The sequence below is a fragment of the Staurois parvus genome, unplaced genomic scaffold, assembly GCF_062004578.1.
Source record: "Staurois parvus isolate SC_StPar_1 unplaced genomic scaffold, SC_StPar_1.0 ptg001332l, whole genome shotgun sequence".
Classification (NCBI taxonomy): Eukaryota; Metazoa; Chordata; class Amphibia; order Anura; family Ranidae; genus Staurois; species Staurois parvus.
Window position 1 is genome coordinate 271,150 of NW_028319128.1, and position 20,924 is coordinate 292,073.

General features: G+C 41.7%; 1 protein-coding gene across 3 annotated transcripts in view; it reads left to right on the top strand.

Annotated features, from left to right (window-relative positions):
* The window catches only part of FRMPD3 (FERM and PDZ domain containing 3), a 155,602-nt gene that overhangs the window by 28,091 nt on the left and 106,587 nt on the right, over positions 1 to 20,924 (top strand). For all 3 annotated transcript variants that reach the window (XR_016308258.1, XR_016308259.1, XM_089661395.1), the window contains exon 2: positions 15,541 to 15,664. The gene's annotated coding sequence lies outside the window, so the exon portion shown is untranslated. The remainder of the gene's footprint in view (positions 1 to 15,540; positions 15,665 to 20,924) is intronic.

Consider the following 20,924-nt stretch of genomic DNA (forward strand, 5'->3'; position numbering starts at 1 on the left):
TCCACCATGATGGGGGGTCTCCTTAGTTTTGGGTCCATCATCAGTGGGAAGGAGGCTGGCCTCCAGGCTCCTCCAGGAGCCCAAGTCATGGTGGTTTCCACCATGGTGGGGGGTCTCCTTAGTCCTGGGTTCATAGTCGGTGGGAAGGAGGCTGGCCCCCAGGTGCCTCCAGGAGCCCAAGTCATGGTGGTTTGCACCATGGTGGGGGGTCTCCTTAGTCCTGGGTTCATAGTCGGTGGGAAGGAGGCTGGCCCCCAGGTGCCTCCAGGAGCCCAAGTCATGGTGGTTTCCACCATGGTGGGGGGTCTCCTTAGTCCTGCGTTCATAGTCGGTGGGAAGGAGGCTGGCCCCCAGGTGCCTCCAGGAGCCCAAGTCATGGTGGTTTCCACCATGGTGGGGGATCTCCTTAGTCCTGAGTTCATAGTCAGTGGGAAGGAGAGTGGCCCCCAGGCCCCTCCAGGAGCCCAAATCATGGTGGTTTCCACCATGGTGGGGGATCTCCTTAGTCCTGGGTCCATAGTCGGCAGGAAGGAGGCTAGCCCTCAGACCCCTCCAGGAGCCCAAGTCATGGTGGTTTCCACCATGATGGGGGGTCTCCTTAGTTCTGGGTCCATAGTCGGCGGGAAGGAGGCTGGCTCCTAAGCGTCTGCAGGAGCTCAAGTCATGGTGGTTTCCACCATGGAGGGGGGTCTCCTTAGTCCTGGGTCCATAGTCGGCAGGAAGGAGCCTAGCCCTCATGCCCCTCCAGGAGCCCAAGTCATGGTGGTTTCCACCATGATGGGGGGTCTCCTTAGTCCTGGGTCCATTGTCAGCGGGAAGGAGGCTGGCTCCCAAGCGTCTGCAGGAGCCCAATTCATGGTGGTTTCCATGCCCAAAATGTTCCCTTTGTATGTAACACCCCAGGTCATACCAACAAAGGACTCATGGAATCTAGTGCTGCTGGCTCATTTGGCTTCCTAGTACTGGTGGCCCAGCAATTGTTGTGTCGCGCTCCTTTCATGCGTTGTTATTCTAATAAAGGCTTTTGTACATTTGCACATGATTTGGAGGTGCCGGCATTTTTCCGTATTGTCCTTGTTGTGGCTTTGCATGTTTCTGTGGCTTGCGGGTCCCTCTGTTTAGGGTAAAATGACCATCATTAAAAAAAAAAAAAAAATACAATTTTTTCAGTCTATAATCTGCCACATATCCGTATATTTTTCTGCCCGGAAATATTATCTTAAAATATTATCATCAAGCAGTTGCCGCTTTGACAGCGAGGATCCCGCTGGGAGCAGTCGTCAATCAACACAGTTGGGCTGAGGGGCGGGCGGCTTGACAGCTAAACTGACAGAGGCACGAGGTGCGTCGGCGCGAAGCACGGAGGTGCAAGCTGACCGTACCGGCATCTATATTCAGGCTTGCCGTGGTCAGAATGAAAAAGAAACAAGGGGCTGTGCCAAAGGGTAGGGTGATATTGGGGATCTAATAGACCCCTGATGTCCCCATAATGAGGACCTGTCACCTGCCCATTTGCTATCCTACAGGGGCTTATTAGGCAATAAAGCTAAAAAAAAAAAAAAAAAAAAAAAGTATAATAAAATGTAATGAAATTTTTTTGTACAGAATTTTTAACAATATTTTTGAATTATTTTGCACAGAAAAAAATGGGGATTAAATTGTATTAGTGTATTTTTTTTCCTGCAAATATAGATTTGATAAACAGTTGCGCAAATGTTGCACCGTATTGCAATAAAGCTAACTAGCATAAATAAATAAATAACTAAAGTAAAAAAAAAAAAAAGTTTATAATAAAAGGGTAATGAAAAATGTTTTATTTTTTGTACAGAAATGTTATAAAATTGATTTTTAATTATTCTGTACAGAAAAAAATGGTGATTAAATTGCATTTTTATGCAAAATGTATTTCAATGTATTTTTTTCCCTGAAAATATAGATTTAATAAACAGTTGCGCAAATGTCGCACTGTATTGCAATAAAGCTAGCTACCATAAATAAATAAATAACTAAAGTAAAAAAAAAAAAAAAAAGTTTATAATAAAAGTTTAAGGAAAAATATTTTATTTTTTGTACAGAAATGTTACAACATTGATTTTTAATTATTTTGTACAGAAAAAAATGATGATTAAATTGCATTTTTTATGCAAACTGTATTTTAATGTATTTTTTTCCCTGAAAATATAGATTTGATAAACAGTTGCTCAAATATCGCACTTCATAAAAAATTGCAACGACCATCTTTCTATTCGGCAAGGTCTCTGCATCTTGATAATATTTATTATTCTGGGGGGTTAGGGGGGACATTGGGGGGTTTAATAGACCCCCGATGTCCCAATAAAGTGGTCCTGTCGCATGCCCAATGCTATCACATGGGGGCTTGTTAGGCCCCTTGTGATCACAATAAAGCAAACTAAAATAAATAAGAAAATAAATAAGTAAAAAAAATTTGTGAAATAAAATTATAATAAAATGTAATGAAAAATATTTTATTTTTTGTACAGAAATGTTTTCAAATTACTTTTTAAATATTTTAAATAGGGATTAAATTGCAATTTGTGTGCAAAATTTATTTTAATGTATTTTTTTTCCTGAAAATATAGATTTGAAAAACAGTTGCGCAAATATCGCACCGCATTAAAATTGCAACTACCATCTTTTTATTGTGCAATGTTTCTGCATCTTGATCTAACAGACCCCTGATGTTCCCATAAAGAGAACCTGTCACCTGCCCAATACTATCACATGGGGTTTTGTTAATTATTTTTTACAGCAGAAAAAGGGGATTAATTGCATTTTGTGCAAAATTCATTTTATTTTTTTCCCTGAAAATATACATTTGATAAACAGTTACCTCAGCATTGCACCGCATCAAAAAAATTGCAACTACCATCTATTTATTCTGCAAGGTCTCTGCATCTTGATAATATTTATCATTCTGAGGGGTTAAGGGGGATATCGGGGGTCTAATAGATCCCTGAAGTCCCTTTGAAGAGGACCTGTCACCTGCCCAATGCTATCACATGGGGGCTTGTTAGGCCCCTTGTGATCACAATACAGCAAACGAAAATAAATAAGTAAAAAAAAATGTATGAAATAAAATTATAATAAAATGTAATCAAAAATATTTTATTTTTTTTGTACAGATAAGGTTTAAAATTAAGTTTTAATTATTTTCTACAGAAGAATGGAGATTAAATTGCAATTTGTGTGCAAAATTTATTTTAATGTATTTATTTCCCTTAAAATTTAGATTTGATAAACAGTTACCAGAACATTGCACTGCAGAGAGAACCTGTCACCTGCCCGATGCTATCACATGGGGGCTTGCTAATTATTTTGTACAGAAGAAAATGGGGATCAAATTGCATTTTGTGCAAAATTTATTACATTTTTTTTTTCCTGAAAATATAAATTTAACAAACAGTTACCCCAACATTGCACTGCATACAAAATTGCAACTACCATCTTCATATTATCTTGATAATATTGATTATTCTGGGGGGTTAGGTGGAACATCGGGGGTCTAATAGACTCCCGAAGTCCCCTTGAAGAGGGCCTGTCACCTGCCCAATGCTATCACATGGGGGCTTGTTAGACCTAAAATAAATAAGTAAAAAAAAAAATAATGAAATAAAATTATAATAAAATGTAATAAAAAATATTTTATTTTTTGTACAGAAATGTTATACAATTAATTAATTTATTATTCATTATTTTGTACAGAAAAAATAGGGATTAAATTGCATTTCTATGCAAAATGTATTTTAATGTTTTTAAATATATTCTTCAGATTTTGTTCTAACATATATATTTACATATATTTGTAAATGCATTCCAAAAATGTAGATTTGTATTTTTAAAGACATACAGTATATTTGAAATGTACTTTTTATAAAAAATTTGTCATATATTTTGTAATAAAAATGCATTTCAACATACAGTGTATATATATATATATATATATATATATATATATATATATATATATATATATTTATTGACATATATTTTGAAATATATGGCATATGGACAAAATTGTTCTATTTCAAATATATGTCAATAAATATTTGTAAATGCATTCCAAAAAATGTAGATTTGTATTTTTAAAGACATACAGTATATTTGAAATGTATTTTAAAAAATATTTTTCATATAGTTTGTAATAAAAATGCAATTTAACATACAGTATATATATCTATATATATACATTTATATTTATTGAAATATATTGTTAAATATATTGAATATGTCCAAAATTGTAACATTTCAAATATATGTCAATATATTTGGGAAGAATATTTTGAAAATATATTTCAAATATATTTTTCACCCATATGGGTCAGGGCGACCGGGTGATCATTGCTTTTCCTACTTTCCATAAGAAAAATGCATTTCAACATACAGTATATATATATATATATATATATATATATATATATATATATATATATATATACTGTATGTTGAAATGCATTTTTCTGTATTATATATTATGTATATAATATATAGGGCCCTGCTCTTTCGAGCTTACAATCATATATATGTTGACATATATTTTGAAATATATTGCATATGGACAAAAATTGTTGCATTTCAAATATATTTCAATAAATATATATATATATATATATATATATATATATATATATATATATATATATATATATATATATGCTGTATGTTTCAATGCGTTTTTATTACAAAATATATGGAAAATATTTTTAAAAATACATTTCAAATATACTGTATGTCTTTAAAAATATAAATCTACATTTTTGGAATGCAATTACAGGTATATGTAAAAATATATGTTAAAATGACTTTTTTAACATGTTAAAAAAAATCTGAAAGAATATATTTTTTAAAAATATATTTTTAAAAATATATATTTTTTAAAATATATTCTTCAAATTTTTTTTAGCATATATTTTTACATATCTTTGTAAATGCATTCCAAAAAAAAATGTAGATTTGTATTTTTAAAGACATACAGTATATTTGAAATGTATTTTTAAAAATATTTTTCCTATATTTTGTAATAAAAACGCATTTCAGCATGCAGTATATATATATATTTATTGAAATATATTTTGAAATATATTGAATACAGCCAAAATTGTAGCATTTCAAATATATGTCAATCAGGGGCGGACTGACAACTCATGGGGCCCCCCGGCAATAGGGGATCATGGGGCCCCTGTGTTCTTGCCCAAACTCAAAAAAGCCTATGAAAAAGGTACCAGGGGCATCTCATGGGGCCCCCTACTGACCCCGGGCCCTCGGGCAGTGCCCGAGATGCCCAAATGGTCAGTCCGCCCCTGGTGTGTGGCAATGGCGGGTAGAATATGTTGACGTGGTTTCAGTCTACTGTACAGCAGAGCTCAGAGTGGGGGAGGGAGAAACAGCACAAGCAGCCAGTCAAAAGTGCTGCACTGCTAGAATCATGCTGATAGGAGGAAAGAGCAGAGTGACAGAGAGATGAGCTCATCAGTCTTCTCCGCTACAGGAGCTGCATTACCTGCCAAAAGATTTGTATTTCTGTCCATCCAGTTCTGAGATTTACTTTGTTCTGCTGCACAGTATGGCCCTGTGTGGCAAAAGAGGGGACCTGATTTTGCCCGTGCGCAGTTTCACTTTCACTTACAGGTCTCCTCCTACCCCCCCAGCCTGTTACTGTTCAGTGGGGATGAGCTCTAGGCGTGTTCGCATACTAGGCCAAACCCACCTGAGCTATCCCGCCAGGAAACTGTCATCAATCAAAGCAGCCGAGGCATTCCCCACCCCACAGCCACCCCATTGCATGTGTGCAGGTGCAGGCTATGATTTGCAGTGAGCAGCAACAGCTTCCTGGCGGGATAGCTCAAACACATCTGAGCTCATCCCTACTGAACATTCACAGGCTGGGGGGGGGGGGGGGGGGAGATGGGGTGAGAGGAGACCTGTAAGTGAAAGTGAAACTGCATTAAAAAAAAAAAAAAGGTCCCCTCCTTTGCCAGACAGGGCTGTACTCTGCAGCAGAGCAGTGCAAATCTTAGAGCTCCATGTACAGTATTTTATCTGTGTATCTGCTTACAAATGGTGGAATTTTCCAGCGGTGGACTGAAGACGAGTCTAATCGGGGAACTTTCCGATGAGCCGGGGATGTGACTGATGGCTTGCTATCTCTTACAGAGGTTTTTTGGCTGAGTCATAGAATTGTGCCGAATTTTGGAATCCATACATTTCTTATCGGGGACGGAACAAAAGCGACTGTCACCCAGAAGACAAACAGCAGAAATGTGCTGATTTTATATCTTGTGGCTCCAGTGTGCAGAGAATGGCCTAACTGTCTGATATATTTCAAAGAAAAGAACACAAATGTATCTTTGCAAAATTTATCTTTTTGTTGTTTGTTTTTAATTCGCTTGCAATATGATTGGACGTCGGGTCTTGATGGCAGTAAACTTGTCTATAAAGTTTGTAAAAACTTGCCAATACAGTGTATGCATGTAACACTTGTGCAACGCTTACATGCGTACTCTGCAAACGTACCTATTGCTGCCCAGTGTCCTTGGTTGCTAAGATGCAGGCAGGTCACACTGCCTAACTTCTTAGGTTGCTAAGACACGGGTGCCCCCTGCTGCTTAGCGTTCTTGGTTTCTAGATAGGGAGCAGCTCTTGTCACCTTGTGCCCTTGGTTGATAGGACACAGGCAGCTCCTGTCGCCTAAAGTTCTTGGTTGCTAGGACACAGGCAGCTCCTGTTGCATAAAGTTCTTGGTTGCTAGGACACAGGCAGCTCCTGTGGTCTAAAGTTCTTGGTTGCTAGGACACAGGCAGCTCCTGTGGCCTAAAGTTCTTGGTTGCTAGGACACAGGCAGCTCCTGTCGCCTAAAGTTCTTGGTTGCTAGGACACAGGCAGCTCCTGTTGCATAAAGTTTTTGGTTGCTAGGACACAGACAGCTCCTGTTGCCTAAAGTTCTTGGTTGATAAGACACAGACAGCTCCTGTGCCCTAGTGTCCTTGGCTGCAAGTATCCACGCAGCTCCTGTTGCCTAATGTCCTTGATTGCAAGGACACAAACAGCTTATGCGCCTAGTGTCCTTGTTTGACAGGCAGCTCCTGTTACCTAGTGCCTTTGGTTGCTAGGACACAGTTTCTGTCACCTAGTTTCTCTGCTTGCCAGGACACAAACAGCTTCTGTTGCCTAGTGTCCTTGATTACTAAGACACAGGCAGTTCCTGTCCCTTAGTGTCCTTGGTTGCTAGGATGCAAGCAGCTTCTGTCACCTACTTTCCTTGGTTGCCAGGACACAGGCAGCTCCTGTCACCTAATGTCTTTGGTTGCTAGGACACAGTCAGTTTCTGTCACCTAGTTTCTCTGCTTGCCAGGACATAAACAGCTTCTGTTGCCTACTGTCTTTGGTTACTAGGACACAGGCAGCTCCTGTTCCTTAGTGTCTTTGGTTGCTAGGAGGCAAGCAGGTTCTGTCACCTAGTGTCCTTGGTTACTAGGACACAGGCAGTCCCTGTCACTTAGTGTCCTTGGTTGCTAGGACACAAGCAGCTTCTGTTGCTTAGTGTCCTTGGTTCCTAGGACACAGGCAGCTCCTGTCACCTAGGGGGTTATTTAGTAAAACTGGAGAGTGCAAAATCTGGTGCAGCTCTGCATAGAAACCAATCAGCTTCCAGATTTATGACCAAAGCTTAACTGAACACACTGAAGCTGATTGGCTACGATGCACAGCTACACCAGATTCTGAATGCACCAGTTTTAGTAAACATTCCACCTACTGTCCATTGTTGCTATGACACAGGCAGCTCCTGTCACCTAGTGTCCTTGGTTGCCAGGACACAAACAGCTCTTGCCCCTAATGTCCTTTGTTGCTAGGAAACAGACAGCTCCTGTCACCTAGTGTCTTTGGTTGCTAGGACACAAGCAGCTTCTGTCACCTAGTGTCTTTGGTTGCTAAGACACAAGCAGCTTCTGTCACCTAGTGTCCTTGGTTGCCAGGACACAAACAGCTCTTGCCCCTAATGTCCTTTGTTGCTAGGAAACATACAGCTCCTGCACCTAGTGTCTGTGGTTCCTAGGACACAGGCAGCTCCTGTCGCCTAGTGTCCGTGGTTGCCAGGACACAAACAGCTCTTGCCCCTAATGTCCTTTGTTGCTAGGAAACATACAGCTCCTGCACCTAGTGTCTGTGGTTCCTAGGACACAGGCAGCTCCTGTCGCCTAGTGTCCGTGGTTGCCAGGACACAAACAGCTCTTGCCCCTAATGTTCTTTGTTGCTGGAAACAGACCGCTCCTGTCACCTAGTGTCTTTGGTTGCTAGGACACAGGCAGCTCCTGTCCCCTAGTCGACCTGGTTACTAGGACCCAAGCAGTCCCTGTTGCTTAATGTCAGGACACAGGCACCCTGTTACCTTGCCCCCCCCCGACTACTTTGCACTCACCAGCAGCCCCCTGCCACCATCATTCATAGCTACCACTGCAAGTCACACAGCACCTCCTGGTATGTGGAGCATGTGACCCCTCCTGGCCAATCAGTGCGTTAACATTGCCTGATGACGTGACGTCACTGCGTTCTCTGCGCTCCAACACTGGGAATCTAGGTGGCAATTGTGTTGTGAGGGGATGAGGGGGTTAACCCCTTCACTAAGAATGGGGAGAAAAGGGCAAAAAACATTGAAAGGGGCATACCTATAGGCAGGGATGGTGCTAGACTATTTTGTGCCCTAGTCAAGACCAGCTACTTGCGACCCCCCCCCCCCCAAAAAAAAAAAATTAAAACAGTAGTAAATATTAAATCAGCAAAACATGAAACTCCACAGTGATCAGCAGCCAGCTTGCCGTAAGGGACTGAGTCTGAGAGGAACACTGGAAGGAACGGCAGCTCAGCTGCTACACTGGCCCCAGATGCCCGGCATCTTCCTCTGTCCTTTCTTCCTGCCCTCTGCCTCCCCTCTCCTCAGCTGAAGGATCATTTGTGACGTGGTGTTCCCCACACAGAGAGGGTGCTGGCCTGTGCTGCACTTAGGTGGCAGTGCGCCCCCCGGAGGCTGCCTAGTGGAAGCATCAGCCCTGCCTATAGGGAGAAAGGATGGAGAGCAGCACAGAGACCAGGATCTCACGGAGAGCCCTGGGTCTAGTACTAACAATGGGGAACAGGGGAGGCCCAGTTATCGATCACCTGATTGCTGGGATAGCCTCTGATTGGCTATTACAGTGATTATCCACTGTACATCCCACCCCTGTGTGTGGGTTTTTTTCTCCTCTGAATGGAGAGAATGATATATTGTTTTCTCCCTGCCAGAGGAGAAAATGTAACCAAACAGAAGTGTGTAAAAAAAAAAAAAGGTAAAAAAGATAAAATAGCTGGATTGGGGTTTGATCTAGGTCAATTTCAGGGTTAGGCCAAGGTTAAAGGTCAGGGTCAGGTGGAAACAGGCGACTGCCTTGCTACACAACCCTGGTACCAAAGCCCCCCCCCATGTATTCTGGGCTCCACTTGTCCATCAGGGAGCCCGGGGCAGACATGGCGGGTACCAGCAGGTGGAGGAGAGCGTACCCATCATTGGTATCAGTGGGAGGAATAGTGCCCCATCATTGGTGTCAGTGGGAGGAATAGTGCCCCATCATCGGTATCAGTGGGAGGAATAGTGCCCCATCATTGGTGTCAGTGGGAGGAATAGTGCCCCATCATTGGTGTCAGTGGGAGGAATAGTGCCCCATCATCGGTATCAGTGGGAGGAATAGTGCCCCATCATTGGTGTCAGTGGGAGGAATAGTGCCCCATCATCGGTATCAGTGGGAGGAATAGTGCCCCATCATTGGTATCAGTGGGAGGAATAGTGCCCCATCATTGGTGTCAGTGGGAGGAATAGTGCCACATCATTGGTATCAGTGGGAGGAATAGTGCCCTATCATTGATGTCAGTGGGAGGAATAGTGCCCCATCATTGGTATCAGTGGGAGGAATAGTGCCCTATCATTGATGTCAGTGGGAGGAATAGTGCCCTATCATTGATGTCAGTGGGAGGAATAGTGCCCCATCATTGGAGTCAGTGGGAGGAATAGTGCCCTATCATTGGTGTCAGTGGGAGGAATAGTGCCCCATCATTGGTGTCAGTGGGAGGAATAATGCCCCATCATTGGTGTCAGTGGGAGGAATAGTGCCCCCTCATTGGTATTAGTGGGAGGAATAGTACCCCATAATTGGTATCAGTGGGAGGAATAGTGCGCCATCATTGGTGTCAGTGGGAGGAATAGTGCCCCCTCATTGGTATTAGTGGGAGGAATAGTGCCCCATCATTGGTATCAGTGGGAGGAATAGTGCCCCATCATTGGTTTCAGTGGGAGGAATAGTGCCCCATCATTGGTATCAGTGGGAGGAATAGTGCCCCCTCATTGGTATTAGTGGGAGGAATAGTGCCCCATCATTGGTGTCAGTGGGAGGAATAATGCCCCATCATTGGTGTCAGTGGGAGGAATAGTGCCCCCTCATTGGTATTAGTGGGAGGAATAGTGCCCCATCATTGGTATCAGTGGGAGGAATAGTGCCCCATCATTGGTTTCAGTGGGAGGAATAGTGCCCCATCATTGGTATCAGTGGGAGGAATAGTGCCCCATCATTGGTGTCAGTGGGAGGAATAGTGCCGCATCATTGGTGTCAGTGGGAGGAATAGTGCCCCATCATTGGTATCAGTGGGAGGAATAGTGCCCCATCATTGGTATCAGTGGGAAGAATAGTGCCCCATCATTGGTATCAATGGGAGGAATAGTGCCCCATCATTGGTGTCAGTAGTGGAATATTGCCCCATCATTGGTATCAATGGGAGGAATAGTGCCCCATCATTGGTGTCAGTAATGGAATAGTGCCCCATCATTGGTATCAATGGGATGAATAGTGTCCCATCACTAATATCAGTGGGAGGAATAGTACCCCATTGTTAGTGTCAGTGGGAGGAATTGTGGCTCATTGTTGGTATCAGTGGAAGAACAGTGCCCCATTGTTGGTGTCAGTGGAAGAACAGTGCCCCATTGTTGGTGTCAGTGGAAGAACAGTGCCCCATTGTTGGTGTCAGTGGAAGAACAGTGCCCCATTGTTGGTGTCAGTGGGAGGAATAGTGTTTTGCTCAGCTCAGTGGGAGGAAAAGTGCACAAAGGGCCAGATAAAGGCAAGCAAAAGGCCTCATCCAACCCCAAGAACACAGTTTGGAGACCCCTGCTCTAGGTGACAGGGGGAAGTAACATTGCAGCTGTCTTTGAGATACTAAGCAGCCCCGAATAATCAACCCCCGCTTATCTGATTACAGCCGAGCTAAGTTTCCAAAGCAGCCTACTCCACACTAGGAAGGTGCTACAAGAGGAAATCAGAAGGTTGATTTTGTGGAGTACATGGGACATTGTATACCATCAGGGCAGGAGCTTATATCCATTTTCTTGGTACATGTTCGTCAAGGAGGCCTTGTGGGCAAAGAGGAGTATTCTGTCTTTCTGAGACAATGTGTGCCGTACTTGTTCTGCCTTCCTTAAGAAGCTTGGTTGTGATCACCTGGGGTCAGCGTCTAATATGACAGAGACAATGCGTGCCTGACTGGCGAAGCGTTCAAGCAAAGTAATTCAAAGTGGGTGAGCGCTTGAAGGCTTTGGGAAGAACCTGGATCTACGGAAGGAACCTAACTTCGGGAACCTCATAAAGTCCAGATACGTGCGAGAAGAGCACCTGGTGGTGACCTAAGGAAGGAATGTATCTGCATACATCTCATAGAGATGGGGTGAGCAGTTGAAGGCTTTGGGAAGAACCTGGATCTACGGAAGCAACCAAACTTCAGGAACCTCATAAAGTCCAGATACGTGCATGAGGAGCACCTGGTGATAATCTAAGGATGGAACGTATCTGCATGCATCTCATAGAAATGGGGAGAGCGCTTGAAGGTTTTGGGAAGAACCTGGATCTTCAGAAGGACCCTAACTTCAGGAAACTCAAAAAGTCCAGATATGTGCAAGAAGAGCAGCTGGTAGTGACCAAAGGAAGGAAGGCATCTGCATGCATCTCATAGAGATGGGGTGAGCGCCTGAAGGCTTTGGTAAGAACCTGGATCTACCTAAGGAACCTAACTTCTGGAACCTCAAAAAGTCCAGATACGTGCGAGAAGAGCACCTGGTGGTGACCTAAGGAAGGAATGTATCTGCATACATCTCATAAAGATGGGGTGAGCCGTTGAAGGCTTTGGGAAGAACCTGGATCTACGGAAGCAACCTAACTTCAGGAACCACATAAAGTCCAGATACGTGCGTGAGGAGCACCTGGTGATAATCTAAGGACGGAACGTACTTGCATGCATCTCATAGAGAGGGGGTGAGCGCTTGAAGGCTTTGGGAAGAACCTGGATCTTCAGGAGGAACCTAACTTCAGGAAACTCAAAAAGGTTAGATACGTGCGAGAAGAGCAGCTGGTAGTGACCAAAGGAAGGAAGGCATCTGCATGCATCTCATAGAGATGGGGTGAGCGCTTAAAGGCTTTGGGAAGAACCTGGATCTACGAATGGAACCTAACTTCAGGAACCTCATAAAGTCCAGATACATGCGAGAAGAGCACCTGGTAGTGGTCTAAGGAAGGAACGTATCTGCATGAATCTCATAGAGATGGGGTGAGCACTTGAAGGCTTTGGGAAGAACCTTGATCTACAGAAGGAACCTAACTTCAGGAAACGCATAAAGTCCAGATACGTGCGAGAAGAGCACCTTGTGGTGACCTAAGGTAGGAACGTATCTGCATGCATCTCATAGAGATGGGGTGAGCTCTTGAAGGCTTTAGAAAAAACCTGGATCTATGGAAGGAACCTAACTTCAGGAACCTCATAAAGTCCAGATACGTGCGACTAGAGCACCTGGTAGTGGCCAAAGGAAGGAACGTATCTGCGTATCAGAAACCACATAAAGTCCAGATACGTGTGAAAGGAGCACCTGGTAGCGACCAAAGGAAGGAAGGTATCAGCATGCATCTCATAGAGATGGGGTGAGCACTTGAAGGCTTTGGGAAGAACCTGGATCTACGGAAGGAACCTAACTTCAGGAACCTCATAAAGTCCAGATAAGTGCGAGAAGAGCACCTGGTAATGATCTAAGGAAGGAATGTATCTGCATGCATCTCATAGAGACTAATACCATTTTTAAGGTCTGCCTTCCTTTCCCGGCTGTTATTGATATTATATCACCTTAGTATTATTGCTGAAAATATTTTTGTCGAATAGCTCAGCTTTATGTGTCAAATACGCCAAGTGTGCCACGTTTCTAATTTTTTCATTTCTTCTTATATCTCAATTTACTGTTCATGAGCCGTAGATGCAACACTTTTCAGTAGGGGTTCCCCTGAGACCTGAATGTTATTTCAAGGGTTCCTCCATGTTAAAAGGGTTGAGAAAGGCTGGTCTACTGTATATTCATACCCATTTCACTGAATCTGATGCATCCACCTACATTTGATTTCCATCCTGTGCTTTATAGGGTGTCACTGCAGATGTTGGTTTGTGTGTGTTTGCTATGGGAAAGGTCTGGCAAGCCAATTTAGCCGCATGGTCTGCAAAGGGACTGCCCTTGGAGATGGGCTCTGAATCATTTGTGTGTGCTTTGCATTTCAACGCTGATACTTCCGATGCCAGCAGTACTGCAGCCTGCAAATGGGAAACAAAGTCAGCATGTTGAACAGATGTACCCGCCGAAGTACGAAATCCCTCTTTCCTGACACAATATTCCATAGTGAGTGTGAGAAAGGAAAGAATGATGAATGTGAATGCTATATGTGAAAAGTCTCCATAGGAAGCCCTATGGGACACGATGGCAACACCAGAGCAAAACAAGGGAGCATAGGAGAGTGACAACCCTACAAGGTGGGAAAAATGTCCCTTACTTTAGTGGTCAGTGGGAAGAATGCTCTTCCCACTGACCACCAATGTAAGGGACTAGCTTCCCACTGACCACCAATGTAAGGGACTAGCTTCCCACTGACCACCAATGTAAGGGGCATTCTTCCCACTGACCACCAATGTAAGAAACATTCTTCCCAGTGACCACCAACGTAAGGTGCATTCTTCCCACTGATAATCAATGTAAGGGACATTCTTCCCATTGATCATCAATGTAAGGGGCATTCTTCTCACTGACCACCAATGTAAGGGGCATTCTTCTCACTGACCACCAATGTAAGGGGCATTCTTCCCACTGACCCCCAATGTAAGGGACATTCTTCCCACTGACCACCAATGTAAGGGACATTCTTCCCACTGACCCCCAATGTAAGGGACATTCTTCCCACTGATCACCAATGTAAGGGACATTCTTCCCACTGATCACCAATGTAAGGGACATTCTTCCCAATGGCCAACAATGTAAGGGACATTCTTCCCACTGATCACCAATGTAAGGGGCATTCTTCCCACTGACCACCAATGTAAGGGACATTCGTCCCACTGACCACCAATGTAAGGGGCACTCTTCCCACTGATCACCAATCTAAGGTACATCCGTCCCACTGACCACCGATGTAAGGGGCATTCTTCCCACTGACCACCAATCTAAGGGACATTCTTCCCACTGACCACCGATGTAAGGGGCATTCTTCCCACTGACCACCAATGTAAGGAACATTCTTCCCACTGATCACCAATGTAAGGGACATTCTTCCCACTGACCTCCAATGTAAGGGACATTCTTCCCACTGACCCCCAATGTAAGGGACATTCTTCCCACTGATCACCAATGTAAGGGACATTCTTCCCACTGATCACCAATGTAAGGGACATTCTTCCCAATGGCCAACAATGTAAGGGACATTCTTCCCACTGATCACCAATGTAAGGGGCATTCTTCCCACTGACCACCAATGTAAGGGACATTCGTCCCACTGACCACCAATGTAAGGGGCACTCTTCCCACTGATCACCAATCTAAGGTACATCCGTCCCACTGACCACCGATGTAAGGGGCATTCTTCCCACTGATCACCAATCTAAGGGACATTCTTCCCACTGACCACCGATGTAAGGGGCATTCTTCCCACTGACCACCAATGTAAGGAACATTCTTCCCACTCATCCCCAATGTAAGGGACATTCTTCCCACTGACCACCAATGTAAGGGACATTCTTCTCACTCATCACCAATGTAAGGGACATTCTTGACACTGACCACCTATGTAAGGAACATTCTTCCCACTGACCACCAATGTAAGGAACATTCTTCCCACTGACCACCAATGTAAGGGACATTCTTCCCACTGACCACCTATGTAAGGAACATTCTTCCCACTGACCACCAATGTAAGGGACATTCTTCCCACTGATCACCAATATAAGGAGTATTTTACCCATTGGCCAACAATGAATTGGTTTTAGCAGTGGCCTCAGGAGACCTGTAAATTATTTCAAGGATTCCTCTGGTGGTAAAATGGAAAGACCGATATAGAGAGAGTAACAGAGAGGGAGTGAAAAACTCTTGTATAAAGGTTTTGGATATGAATTCATTTGTTTGGAATACATGGTGTTCGTATTTTGTTTTAGGCTCCAGGAATGGCCTGGGCTTCCATTGGTCCAAGAGGTCCTGATGACACAAGGGATACTAACGTATATACCAGACTGGAATATTGAAGGACGTCTGACTGAATCAGGTCTTAGTGCTGTCCAGGTAATGAAATGTCATGTGGCTCAAATACTGTTGTCATTTAGAACATGGAGATTTTAAAGTGTATGTCAAGCCAAGACATTCTTTTTTTTAGTTTTGGATAAAATTTAAAAAAACACAACCACTGTTGGGTTTTTACTTCTATCCGGGGCTCTTTTCGAGAGCTTTTCTCCTTGCTTTCTATCTGGTGACGGTGGTTTTACCAGGCAGGAAATGAGGGAAAATATGAAGCCAATTCCTAACCTTCCTTTACTCTACAAAATATTTTAAATTAAATTAAAATGAATGAATAAGTTTAAAATAGAGATAACATTTTTTATATCAAAATTAAACAAAATTTTACGTTTAAAAATTAAATTAAATTTGACATTTAAAAGTTTTAATTTAAGATTGAAAAATGTGGTCTATGTTGAAAAGTTACCTCTCAATTTTCTGTCCCAATCTATTCAAAACAAAAAAAATGGCTGGAGTATACTTTAAAGCCCAACTCTGGCCTCTGTGCTCCCAGAGGATCTCTCATTCCTCTCATTCCTCCTCTGTGGTCCCTGCTAGCAGGTTTTTTTTTAAAACATTATTCTGATGTTTTTTGGCTGGATGAGCTGGGTCCAAGTTTTTCTTTGGCCTTATTATGCTGGTGGGGGCATTTACAGAAAAAAATATTAACTATCAATTTAAAGGGTGGAATATTAAAGCTTGTAGTGTTTAAAATTACACTCTCCCCCCAAAATGATGTGAAATAAGTGTCAGAGAATGGGGACTTTATCACCAAAGATGCAAGTTAACATTATAAAATATATATAATAATATATAATATACTGTATATAACATAAAGGATGTAATGTAATATAATATATAATAATGTATGATACTTATTATTTAACCACTTCCTGTCCGGACACTTTCACCCCCTTCCTGTCCAGGCCAATTTTCAGCTTTCAGCATTATCACACTTTGAATGACAATTGTGTGGTCATACAACACTGTACCTGAATTTTTTAGCATTTTTTTGAGACAGATAAAGCTTTATTTTAGTGGTATTTATTCCCCCCCCCCCCGGGATTTTTATTTTTTTTGCTATTTAAATGAAAAAGTACAAAAAATTTGAAAAAAAGTCTTTTTTTAAAAAAATTTTGCAAATAAATAATATTTCATCATAAATCTTGGCCAAAATTTATTCCGTTATCTTTTTAGTAAAAAAAAAAAAAAAACACAAATTAGTTTATAACCAAAAATTATAATTTTTCACAAAAAATTTCTACATTTTTGTTTTATTTTTTTATATTATTATTTATGTTTTTTTTTTTTTTTTTACATACTGTCACCCTAGCAGTACAGTGCCACCATGGTGACACTGTACTACTTGTGGGGTGTGATGAAGATTTTTTTTTTTTTTTACACTGATTGCTTTTACACCCATAAAGGATGTAAAAGCAATCATTTCTCCTTCTCTCTCGCTGCATTCTTACAGCCATTGTGGGCTACTGTGTGAGCTGTGATTGGTCACAGTTTGTCACATGGTATAAGGCTGTTGTGAATAGCCTTGTACCATGTGACCTCAGTGATCATTCATAGATTTCACACGTAGTAAGCAATGATGTCACAAGTGACATCTTGCTTACTACTCTGCATATGATCACTGATTGGCCAATCAGTGATCACATGATCAGGACCTCACACAGAGGTGTCGTCCGACGATCGGTGTTCCACTGTGTCTGGAGGACATAGCGGGCACCGGATCGCAGTGCTGCGCGCTCCGAGGGAGCGCGCACAACTAGAAAATGCGGGTGTCGTTTATGAACGGCAACCCGCCCCTAGAGTAACACCGTCCTGCCGTTTAAAAACAGTAGGCGGATGGCAAGTGGTTAATATAATATAATATGGGGACTTTATCAGCAAATATACAAGTCAACATTATATGAGATAATGTGTATATATATATATAATATATATATAATATATATATATAATATATATAATATACTGTATATAAAATAAATTATATAATGTAATATAATATTTAAACATAGATGATATAATATAATGTAATATAATTAATATAATATAATATAGGGACTTTATCATCAAAAATACAAGTAAACATTTTATATATATATATATATATATATATATATATATATATATATAATACTGCATATAACATAAATGGTATAATGTAATATAATATATAACAATAGATGATATGATATAATATAATGTAATATATAATGATATATGATAATATATACAGTATATATAGAATAATATAGTGTAATAAAATATAATATGGGGACTTATCACCAAAAATACAACTCAACATTATATAACATGTACATGTAATATATAATATACTCTATATACCGTAATATAAATTATATCAGGTAATATAAAATATAATAATATATGATAGAATTTAAATAAATATATAATATTATAATATATGATAATGTATATATAATATAATATAAATATTATACTGTAATATAATATGGGGACTTTATCACCAAAGATACAAGTCAACATTGTATAATACGTATATAATATATAATACTATTTAATATTCTGGACGTACTAAACTGCATATTGGGATGATGGGATGATTGGATTATTGGCTGCAATACTCAACACCCTCATAATGTAATCTAATATATAACAATATATGATACTATTAATATAAATAATATAATAATATAATATCTATAATATAATAATAATTAATTCTGTAATATAATATAACATTATATAATAATATATATATATTATGTATTTTAAATAATATACAGTATTGTGATATAATATAATATACAATGTTTTATTGGAAGAAAATGGTGCCCCGCCGCACACAGGATCAGCAGACAATAAATTATATAGCTTTTTACAATGAAGCTCCGTATGGGCGAAATGCATTATGAATAGTAAGAATAAATGAAAAAATAATAAAAAATGGTATTTCCTTAATTTGATGTTTAGAATATTTATTGGCAAACTTAAAGTCCCCCTTTTCTAGCACATATTTTACAGGAAAAACATTAGCACTGGGTTTGCTTTGATATTAATTTGTTTTACATTTAATATCCGATAGGTACGTGTTGCCTTTCAGATATGGTATTTACCTTTTAGAGCACATTAGTATATACTGTAGGTATATTGCTACTTTCCTTCTCACAAAGTGGTTATTTAGCTTGTTTGTGCATAGTGATTTATGGTCACTGGCAACATGATAATGGTCATAATGGAATAATTTCTGTGGAATACATGATCATATAATCAGCTGTACACCCTACAACGGTAATAACACATAATGGCTCTTTGGAGGTTTTTGTAGGCTGAATGTCACTCTGCTTGCTGGAGATTAATAGTTCTACCAAGAGAATGAAACATTGAAGTGCTGCTGAGAACATCGTCTGTCGTTAGTCCAGGCATCTGTTGCTATGTGGATGCCCACAATAGATCTTTGACTTCCAGCCACCTTGCAATAAGACGAGTGTCCACAGTTGTCTACAGAGAAGTAATAAGTCTACATTTTAAAGGGTAGCATAGGGACAATTTTGTGAGAAAACACTAAACTTAGACAAGTTTAAAATTTACCATTTAAAAGAAAAGTATGTCCAAAGCATTTTGTAGGTCACAGGGGTGCCCTTTTGCTCTACTGTGACCCAGAGTCAGCTGACAGTGGACTATTGCCTACTGACAGGACAGAGCACCAGACTTTGGAAAGATCCCAACAATATTGCTGGGATCATCAGTAAATGAGCTTTAATACAAGACATCACTGACCTCTGTAGCCACATACGTTGTGGAGCAATTCATTCTTAAAGTTCACAGCAGAGGTTCCCCAAGCTCCTTTCCCAGCAGCTCACTTCAATCTGATTGCCCTTCAGAACTTCTCTGTTTACATTATGTGTGGAAGGCTGCTGAGTCACTGCTGGGAGGAGTAGCTAAGCTGATGGAAAGAGGGAGCAGGAGGGGCTGAGCTACTCAGATACTGCTGGGAGGGGGAGTAGGCTGAGCTAAGCTATTGAGTTACTTCTGGGAAGGAGGAGCTGACCTGCTGAGTCACTCTTGAGAGGGGAAGCAGTGTGAGCTGAGCTGTTGAGACACTGCTGGGATGGGAAGTAGGCTGAGCTAAGCCCCTGAGTTACTTCTGGGAAGGAGGAGCTGAGCTGCTGAGTCACTTTTGAGAAGGGAAGCAGGGTGAGATGAGCTGCTGAGACACTGCTGGGATGGGAAGTAGGCTGAGCTAAGCTATTGAGTTACTTCTGGGAAGGAAGAGCTGAGCTGCTGAGTCACTCTTGAGAGGGGAAGCAGAGTGAGATGAGCTGCTGAGATACTGCTGGGAGGGGGAGTAGGCTGAGCTAAGCCTGAGTTACTTCTGGGAAGGAGGAGCTGAGGTGTTGAGTCACTCTTGAGAGGGCAAGCAGGGTGAGCTGAGCTGCTGAGATACTGCTGGGAGGGGGAGTAGGCTGAGCTAAGCTCCTGAGTTACTTCTGGGAAGGAGGACCTGAGGTGTTGAGTCGCTCTTGAGAGGGGAAGCAGGGTGAGCTGAGCTGCTGAGATACTGCTGGGATGGGGAGTAGGCTGAGCTAAGCTCCTGAGTTACTTCTGGGAAGGAAGAGCTGAGCTGCTGAGTCACTCTTGAGAGGGGAAGCAGGGTGAGATGAGCTGCTGAGATACTGCTGGGAGGGGGAGTAGGCTGAGCTAAGCCTGAGTTACTTCTGGGAAGGAGGACCTGAGGTGTTGAGTCGCTCTTGAGAGGGGAAGCAGGGTGAGCTGAGCTGCTCAGATACTGCTGGGACGGGGAGTAGGCTGAGCTAATCTCCTGAGTTACTTCTGGGAAGGAGGAGCTGAGCTGCTGAGTCACTCTTGAGAGGGGAAGCAGGGTGAGGTGAGCTGAGCTTCTGTCTCACTGTTGGGATGGGAGCAGAGTAGCTGAGCTGATGAGTCACTGCTGACTTTCTTCATAATCTCTCTGTATTTGGTCATATAACATCATAGAGCAGGGGTCTCTAATCTTTCTAAACAATGGGCCAGCTTTTTGTCCTTCATACTTTAGGTGGGGGCTGGACTTGAGTAGAAATATTCCTGGCATCAGTGGGAGTAAACATCACCTCATTTGGTAATAGTGGGAGGAATAATGACCCACCATTGTTGTCATTGGGAGGAATAGTGCCCAATTATTGGTGCCAGTGGGAGAAAAGGTGCCCCATTGTTGGTGGCAATTTATAGAATAGTGTCTCATATCAGTGAAAGAAAATTGCCCCAAGGG